This window comes from Dioscorea cayenensis, chromosome 12 (assembly GCF_009730915.1).
Source record: "Dioscorea cayenensis subsp. rotundata cultivar TDr96_F1 chromosome 12, TDr96_F1_v2_PseudoChromosome.rev07_lg8_w22 25.fasta, whole genome shotgun sequence".
NCBI classification, from domain to species: domain Eukaryota; kingdom Viridiplantae; phylum Streptophyta; class Magnoliopsida; order Dioscoreales; family Dioscoreaceae; genus Dioscorea; species Dioscorea cayenensis.
In genome coordinates this window covers 4,984,652-4,993,600 of record NC_052482.1, presented here as the reverse complement: position 1 = coordinate 4,993,600, position 8,949 = coordinate 4,984,652, and the positions used below count along the sequence as shown (strand labels likewise).

The window sequence follows — 8,949 nt, the reverse complement described above, 5'->3', positions numbered from 1 at the left end:
ATCGGCACCGATCCGGTGAGGTGTATCCTAGGCCAGACAAAGGGACCCTTGCGACGAGTAGAGGACTCTCCACAAGACCATCCCCATAACTAACGAGGGGGTTTTCTATGGATGCTTTGTTTTTACATTCAATTTTATTGATTGTATCTAGCTCCATGGAGAGCTAAACCCCTAGTTGGTAGTTGTGTATTTGTGAACCTTAGGATGTATTTGTTTTATTGAATCTCTTTATTATTTTTTCAATTAATTGATGTTTATTGTGAGTTCCAATCTTAGAGACTTGATTGTATGAATACTCCCTTAGAGTGACACTAGGGTTGATAGTTCTTGTTGGTAACTCTTATGAGTGAGTAACACACCATGAGAGTTAGACAAAGCTAGACTGGAGAGGCTTGATAGGGTGAGTCGAGAGGTAGCGGAGCATCCCCTTTCCTCTCTGGTGTGATCTATCCTACCTCCATGTTCTAATAGTTCTTTGCGCCCATAGTAGAATGAATGGGCTAAGGGATAAACTTCTGTTGGTCCTTAGTTGTGAGTGCAACGGAGTGAAGCGTTGACGTGATTTTAGCACCTAGGACTTAATTGTGGCTTGGGATCTTCCACGTGGACCAATGAGTTAGGTCTACACATAGGAATAGGGTTTATCACTTGGAATCTCTAGAGCTCATTGCAATTCTATACGAGTGAGAGGTTGAGAGATTATTCAATCTCTCCTCCGGGACATGTATAGAGTTAGGCATGGTTGACCTTAGATTTGGGATCATGTAATTAAAGATTTCCACGACTCTTTGTTGCATAAATTAGGAAGTATATTATGGGCACTTGAAATGACTGTCCTAGGCGGATCAATGTCCGGGTACCTCATCTTTATGGATTGCCTTATCTTCTCCTTTACCTGTGCTATCTAGCTTGTTGCTTTTATTTTTATTATTTCATATTTTGTCACACTTATCACTATTTATCTTCCACATTTGTTAAGAAAAACCTTAAGTGTCTTCATTCCCTACTCTCTGTGGATACGATACCCACTCATCTGGGATTATTACTTCGACACCCGTGCACTTGCGGTTTACAAGCATATACGGATGTGTCAACTCTCGAGCCCCTTAAAATGATTATGGGCCTGAGATGGAGAGAAGATGCGCATTGGAGGTGGCTCCTGTGCAGTGGAAGGTGCCTCTGTCTCCATCTGCTCCTCCTGTGGCTCAAGAACAGGCTGAGACCGGTCTGCAATGTCACCTCCTCCCTTGGCTATCTCTAGAGCTGGTGTAATCAGTATATATACTCTCGGCCGATACCTGCACACCATCCCCATCAGTCTCATTATCTCTATACCAAGGGAAGCTAGTACGATCATCTTCTTGGCCCCACGAATAGCGTCCAATAAACCCATCCCGATGATTAGTTTAGTAATGTAAGGGCTAAAGAAGAGAACACCAATCCTGGCATACTGATCCTGATGCCATAAATACTCTGCCACGATGTGTCCCAAGTGAATCAATATACTCTAGCCATAAAATATAAATACAAAAGCTCCTGTCGACTGAGTACGCCAGTGTTGTTGCCACGACTGTTCACTAATCTACTCACAATGGCATGAATGTATCTGTAACTCAGCCGAGAGAGTCATGTGGCCTTCAACGCACCCAGCTCATACTGTACCTGGCCACATAATGCTCTGTATGCGCGCTGAGGAGTAAGACTGCTTGGATAATTAGTCGGTAACTACTCATACTCCCCAGTGTCAATAAAGGCCTTATCGTATAGCCCAAGTCAGACGGAGAACTGGGTAACACCCATGTTATGATAATGACTGAACGCATAGAAATGAATGGCGTCTGTAGTGTCAAAACTGCTGTACGATCGGTCAAACTCGAATGAAGCTAATACCTCCATCGTCAAAATACGGATAGCTGGCTCACTAATAGACAATAATCTCCTTCAACTACCTACAAAGAGAAGCTCTTCCACGTCATCAGCCATATCATCTGCCAGCTGAACCTTCTTGATCGCGCTTAAGTCTAGGAATCGTGTCTGACTGAACTTCAGCTTCGATAGCCACTCAAACAAAGCTTGATGCTCCTGAATAACAAACTCTAACTGCTCTAGCTCAAGGGAGTGCTCACGTGGATGCTTGTTGGCTTGCTTCTTTGTCCTGGAGCCATATCTGCAAGAATTGAAATGAAATCGATCAAGTTCACCCAAAGAATCAATACTACAAAAATCCACACTGTCATGTGAAAATTCCACATGCCTGTGTGGATTCACCGGGCGTGAAAATAACACGGCCTCTATGCATAATCCTCAAAAATACATCCAAAATTCATTCTAAACAACTCTAAAAGTATGTACCAACCATTTAACATGTAAACAAAACAACATTCACCATATTTAAATAAAAGAAATCAAGGTTTGGCAAAGAAAAAAAGGAAAAGTGTTTACTGACTAGATTAAGTTGAAAAACTGAACATGGCCAAAAAACTCGAGTGAAATCTCTCTAAAACGACGGTGAGGAGTTAGGAGAGTGTAAGGATGTGTTCTCTGAGTGTTTGGGAGTGTGAAAATGAAAAAGACTCAATAGATTTATAAAGAAAATCACAGTCTTTTGAGTTCTGTACATCCACATGGGCGTGTAAATATTACCCAAGCCCGTGTGCCTCCACAGGGGAGCTTTACAGGGGCACTCACATGCCCATGTGTGCTCTCGGGATAGCATATCTTGCTTCTGAATCCATCCACATGGGCGTGTGAAAATTCCCCACGCCCGTATGCCCGATCCACAAGGGCACCCACACGCCCCTGTGTCTCCTCTGTCCACCCGAGAAATTTCTCTAAGTGTTTCACACGCCTATGTGGAAATTCCACATACCCGTGGATCTTCACAAGGGCCACTCACAGGGGCACACAAATACCCCTGTGACTTCTCGATATAGAGCTCTAAAGTCTGCAGAGAAACACAAGCCCATGTGGAAATTACCTACGGGCGTGGACCGTCAGAAGATCATTCACAGGGGCATTCACATGCCCTGTGTCTTTTCGGGATGGAGAAGTTAAGCTCTGAAGAGAAACACAAGCCCATGTGGAAATTCCACATGGTTGTGTGTCTTTTCTGTATGGCTTAGAAAAAATTACAGATTCCGCACAAAATTTCTTCACACTTATACACATACAGAGTCCGCGTTTGCTATGCAAAATTGACTAGAGAATCATGAAAAACATGCTCAAATAACCAATAAACTTTGCCAAACACAATTAAGTACATGAAAACACCAATGATCCACAAGAAAAGCACAACAATAGCATGTAAAAAAAATCAAGACACTAACACTCAAGCACTTATTTATGCAAATACTAAACTAAAACCTAGAAAAACAGTAAAGACTTGGGGTGCCTTCAAAGAAGCGCTTGTTTAACGTCACGTGGGCTCATAGATGAAGGTTTTCCTCTTACCCATAACCTTCAAGCATAATGAACATAATCTTTTGAAGGTCGAGGGGAAGTTATCAAGTTTGTTACTGCACAAGGGTTCGTCACCCTTACTCCATTCTTGCGCATTCCCATTAACCTTGGGCCGTTCCTTATGATGTCTCCTTGCACGCTTTATCTTTCGGATCATCTTCTTCATGATCCCCAGGGTAGGTTGCACCTTGTCCTCTAGATTAAGCACCATAACTTCCTCATTCTCCACCTCTTGGTCTTGTAACCCCTCGTATCGGTCCGGATACATCATTTCCTACACATATTCATCTATTAGTTCATCGGGAGTGTCAAGAAAGTAAAAAGTATCATCAAAGTCTAGAGAATGACTGATGGCTTTGGCGAGGCGATATGTAAGCTTGTCATCCCCAACTCGTAAAGTTAACTCCCCGCCATCCATAACAGTAAGAGCCTTGGAAGTGCACAAGAATGGTCTCCCAAGTACCAAAGGAACATTAACATCCTCATCAACACCCAACACTTCAAACTCCACATGAAATATGTACTTGTCAACTTTCACAAATACGTCTTCGATGATGCCCCTTGGATGTCTCACTGTTCGGTCCGCCAATTGAAGTGTCATCCTAGTGGGCCTAGGCTCTCCCAAGCCTAGCTTTGAAAGAATGACTAAGGCATGACGTTGATGCTAACCCCTAAATTAGCCAATGCCTTCTCTTCACCCAAATTACCGATGTTGCATGGAATGATGAAGCTTCCATTGACTTTCTTCTTATTTAGCGTATTCTTTTGTAACACCGCCGAACATGAAGTATCCAGAATCATAAACACACTTTCCTCCAACTTCCTTTTGTTGGTCAAGAGGTCCTTAAGGGTCTTGGCATAGCAAGGTATTTGAGACAACAGCTCTACAAATGGAATGTTGATGTGCAACTGCTTGAATAGACCCAAGAAATTCTTATATTTCTCATCATTTTAGTCATTCTTCAATCTTGAGGGATAAGGGATTCTTGTCTTGTAAGGTAGGGGTACCATCTCCTTCTCCTTGGCATTCTCCTTAACCTCCATGACCTCGGGTACTTCAACATTGGTCTTCTTACTTATAAGCCTACCCTCAACCTCATGACCACTTCTCAAAGTGATCTCCTTCACATATTCTCTCTGATTAGTTTCGGTGTTACTAGGCATGCTTCTTTGAGGTCTCTCTGATAACGACTTCACAAGTTTCCCCACTTGATTTTGTAAATTGTGAAATAACGCAGTGTGGTTGCGAAGTATAGCTTCGACCGACTGAAACCTTGTATCTGATGATTGGATGAAATTGGTCAAAGCTTTCTCTAGATCATTCATCGGGGTCTCCAAGCCTGAAACTTGATTTTCCATGTTTGGGGCTTGTTGTTGTTGTTGGAAACCCAGTGGTGTCATGGCCTTTTGTGTTGCCCTTGATTATTCCATGAAAGATTCGGGTGGCTCCTCCAACCCGAATTGCAGGTGTTGCTATATGGATTACCTTGGCTTCTCATTGCATTACCCACAAAATCCACTTTTTCTACAGAGGATGTACCACCAATCAAAATCGGGCAATCAGACAAAGCATGTCGTCTCCCACACCCAGTGCAACTAGTTAAGGCCACCACTCTAGGAGAAGGTAGAGTATCAAACTTCGTACTCAATAACTCAACCTGGGCCGCCAATGAAGTAACTGCATCGATCTGATGAAGTCCAACTACCTTCTTTCTGTCTCTTGTGTTCAACTGATAACTATTCATAGCCATTTCTTCAATGAGATGTTGTGCTTTTTCATGGGTTTTGTTCCTTAGGTATCGCCTGCTGCTGCATCAAGTAACTGCCTTGTGCTTGGGTTTAAATCATTGTAAAAAGTCTAAATGATCATCCACTCGGGGAACCCATGTTGAGGATATTTATGCAGGAGCTCCTTGAACCTATCCTATGTCTCAAAAAGAGACTCCAATTCCGTTTTTAGAAAGGAGGAAATTTCATTCCTGGGCTTCGCAGATTTTCCAGGACGGAAATATCGGGTAAGAAAAGCTTCTACTGTCACACCCACCCCTTCTACTGAGGTAAATGTGGCACCCATCAGTTAAAATTCCCTTTTAACTGGAAACTGACACATCTCAGAAATCAAATCAGATTTGCAAATCACAATTTACAGTTTTACACCAACTACAGGTTCAAATACATAAATATAACTACTTAAATTTGCGGGTACAACCGCTACAAGATCACAACACCAATGACAAGAAATAAAGAAAGGGGGGACCCACTGCGAGTCCCTGGACTCAACCCACGACTAGCTCTATACTCGATCAGTGCAATCTAGGGTCCCTGCTCTTGCACTCTGACAGACATTCAGTTGGTCGGTAGTGGCTTAATAATTTCAAATACTTAAATACAGTATATATAAAGTATATAAATACCAACTTCTCAAATAATTTTTCCAACTTTTTCCAAAAATACCGAATTCTAGCAAAAATACATTTTTTAAAGAACTTTTGAAACATAAATTCAACATAAATCAACATCAATTTGATTTTTCTCGAAAACACAAATTTTGTGAGAGACGCCCTCATCACAATTCAAAAAAATAACATAAATTTCAAATTCAAAATAAAGCAATACCCAACACTCACCCGAAAGATAACATGGTCTAGAAAACTCTCTAAACCTTCGCCGTGGTCGCGGCTAGGTTCGAGAGCCGTCAAGAACTCATGTCCCTAACGCTGACCCATCGGTTCACCGGTCGGTGACCCCGGCTACCCGATGAATATCCGGTCGTGGCTCTCCGCTCCCACCCGAACCGGCCCTCGTAGAAATCAATACTCGGGGTCCACCACGCCACCTCTAAAAGGGCTGGCCCGTGGGGACCCACTACTGCAGTAGTCGGGCCTTAGCCCGCCGTCACCGTCCAAACCATCAAGTAAATATAGCAATAATACAATCGATATAAATCATATCACAGGATCCTTTTCCAGGACAAGTATTCACATCACGGAAATAAACATTATTTTCCACAAAGCCAATGCCAAAAGTATAACCATGCATAATACCAGTAAAGATCCATGATACCATTCCTATACCAGGAATGAAAACCAATTCCACAAATATTGTCGGTAAAAACATTTTAATACGGGCACATGATTTCACAAATCATTCCAAATCAAAGCAGCATATGTACCCATCCAAAAATAAATACATGAATTGAATAATTAAATCACGTATACATGTATTTTTACTATTCACAAATACGTATAATTATACAAAACTGATGTATCAATACGGTTATCATGAACATCAATGGCAAACAAATATACGTATATTTCAACTATATATGAAATCAAACATGATAAAATGAAATACTTAAACATTTATTTCCAAAATACTAGCCATTAAACAATTATTTCAAAATAATAATAATTAATCAATTATTTAAAATAATAGCCACTACCAACTCACCTGGTTTCCTTGAGTTCCTTGCTAGGCCCGGAACTCCCTCCCAAGCCTGAACAACACCTAACAGAATAATATAATAAAAATAAATAGCACATTTAAATAAAAAGAAAAACAAGGAACAATAGTAGACTCTCTATTGGCCCAATCACTCCAATCGGTTCAAACCTGACTTTGCATAATCAAACTGTTCTCCAATTGCACTTAAGCCAACTCAATTTGGGCTAGACTATTCTGAACCAACCTGAACCAACCTCAATTCCACTGAACCAAGCTCAAATTCACTGAACCAGGTTTAATTAAACCCACTACTAGCCTTGAACCAACTTAATTCTTATACAAATTCTGTTGAACCAGCTTGGTTCAACCGAACCCAATTCTCTTCCAATTGGTTCAGCCCAAACCTTTAGCCCAACATCTAAACCAAACCCAAATCAACTTCAACCAATTTAATTCAACCAAACCATTCAAGTCCAACCACACTCAACTTGATTTGATCAAACCCAGACCAGATCAATTTAATTAAACCCAACCACTTCAATTCTCATCCAAACCCAATTCCAATTCAATTAAATTGACTTGGTTAAACCAAATCAAACTCAACTTAATCAATTCAATTCAACTCAACCAAATCAATTTGGCTAAACCCAACCAATTCCAATCCAACCATCATCATTAACACCTTAATCATCATAATAATCAACTTAATTAACTAAACCAAACCCTAATCTCGGTGCTACAGTAATTGCTACAGTAAAACCGAAAATCTCATCCTCCATTTCAAGCAATTTCAACTCAAATACAAGATTTTTTCCAAATAACTTCAAGCATTCATCATCCATCAACAACAAACCATGATTATTTCTACTCAAATCTATCATTTTATTCATCAAATCCACAATATATATATACATCCAAACATACACAAACATTAAACAAAAACTACACCAAAGAAACCCTTACCAAGCAAGTAACCACTCCGGCGAGCTCCCTCCGGCGATCTCCAAATCTCCACCTCAAATCTCCCATTTTTCTCCTCATTTCTTCATTTTTATTTTTTTATTTTTAACTCTCGGGTTACTGTAGCAAAATGGTGGAGAAGAAGATGAACAACACAAGCTCTAGATTTTTCTCTCAATTAACTCTTCAGCCGAAATTCACTTTTAGTCCCTGAAAACATAATTTCTTACAAAACAGTCCCTGAAAAACTCCCAAATAGTCCTTGAATTATGAAATAGTATTCTCAAAAGGTCCTTTCAAATTATCCAATGGTCCCTGGATTATAACACAATATTTCAAAAAGATCCCTCCATCTTACCTTTCAGTCCTTGGTTTTCAGAAACATTTTATATCAATCCTTTTTCTATTACTCTTTAACCCAAAATCTTTTAAAAACTTTTACATTTAAGTCCTTGTTCTTTCCACTTGGGTTTCTCACCAAAATTACTCTGTACAAAAATCTTACTGCAACTGTAGTAATACCCTAAATATATTTTCCCAGTAATTATCCAAAGGTTCAGGGTATTACATCTACCATCTCCTCCCAAGTAGTAATCGATGTTATAGGTAATGAATGTAGCTACTGCTTTGCTTTCTCCTTCAAGGAAAATGGGAAGGCCCTCAATCTGATAGCATCATCCATAACTCCATTAATCTTAAGCATGTCGCACACTTCCAAGAAGTTCTCGATGTGGTTCTTCGGATCCTCATTGGCCAAACCATTATACTGTGATGACTACTGTATTATCTGGATGAATGCTGTCTTTAGCTCAAAGTTCTAAGCTGTAATTAGTGGTCGCATAATATTAGACTGTGTGCCTAGAACTGCGGGTCTGGCATAATCTGATAGTGTCCTCTGCTGTTCATTTTGTTCTGCCATATTATCTGACCCTTCACCTTCTACCTCATCTTGATTTGACTGTTCTTGCACAGGTTCTTTCCTCTTCTACAAAGTGTTCGTTCAAGTTCAGGATCTCCTTCAACCATAGTTGATAAGTGCTTGTGTGATAAGAATGCTAAGTGTTCTTTCCTTATGATGAGCATTAC

General features: G+C 40.3%; 1 non-coding gene across 1 annotated transcript; it reads left to right on the top strand.

Moving 5' to 3' along the window:
• Positions 1 to 5,339: 5,339 nt before the first annotated feature.
• Positions 5,340 to 5,445, top strand: LOC120274402. Its single transcript, XR_005540924.1, has one exon. It is a non-coding gene; the product is annotated as a small nucleolar RNA R71 (small nucleolar RNA).
• Positions 5,446 to 8,949: the final 3,504 nt, after the last annotated feature.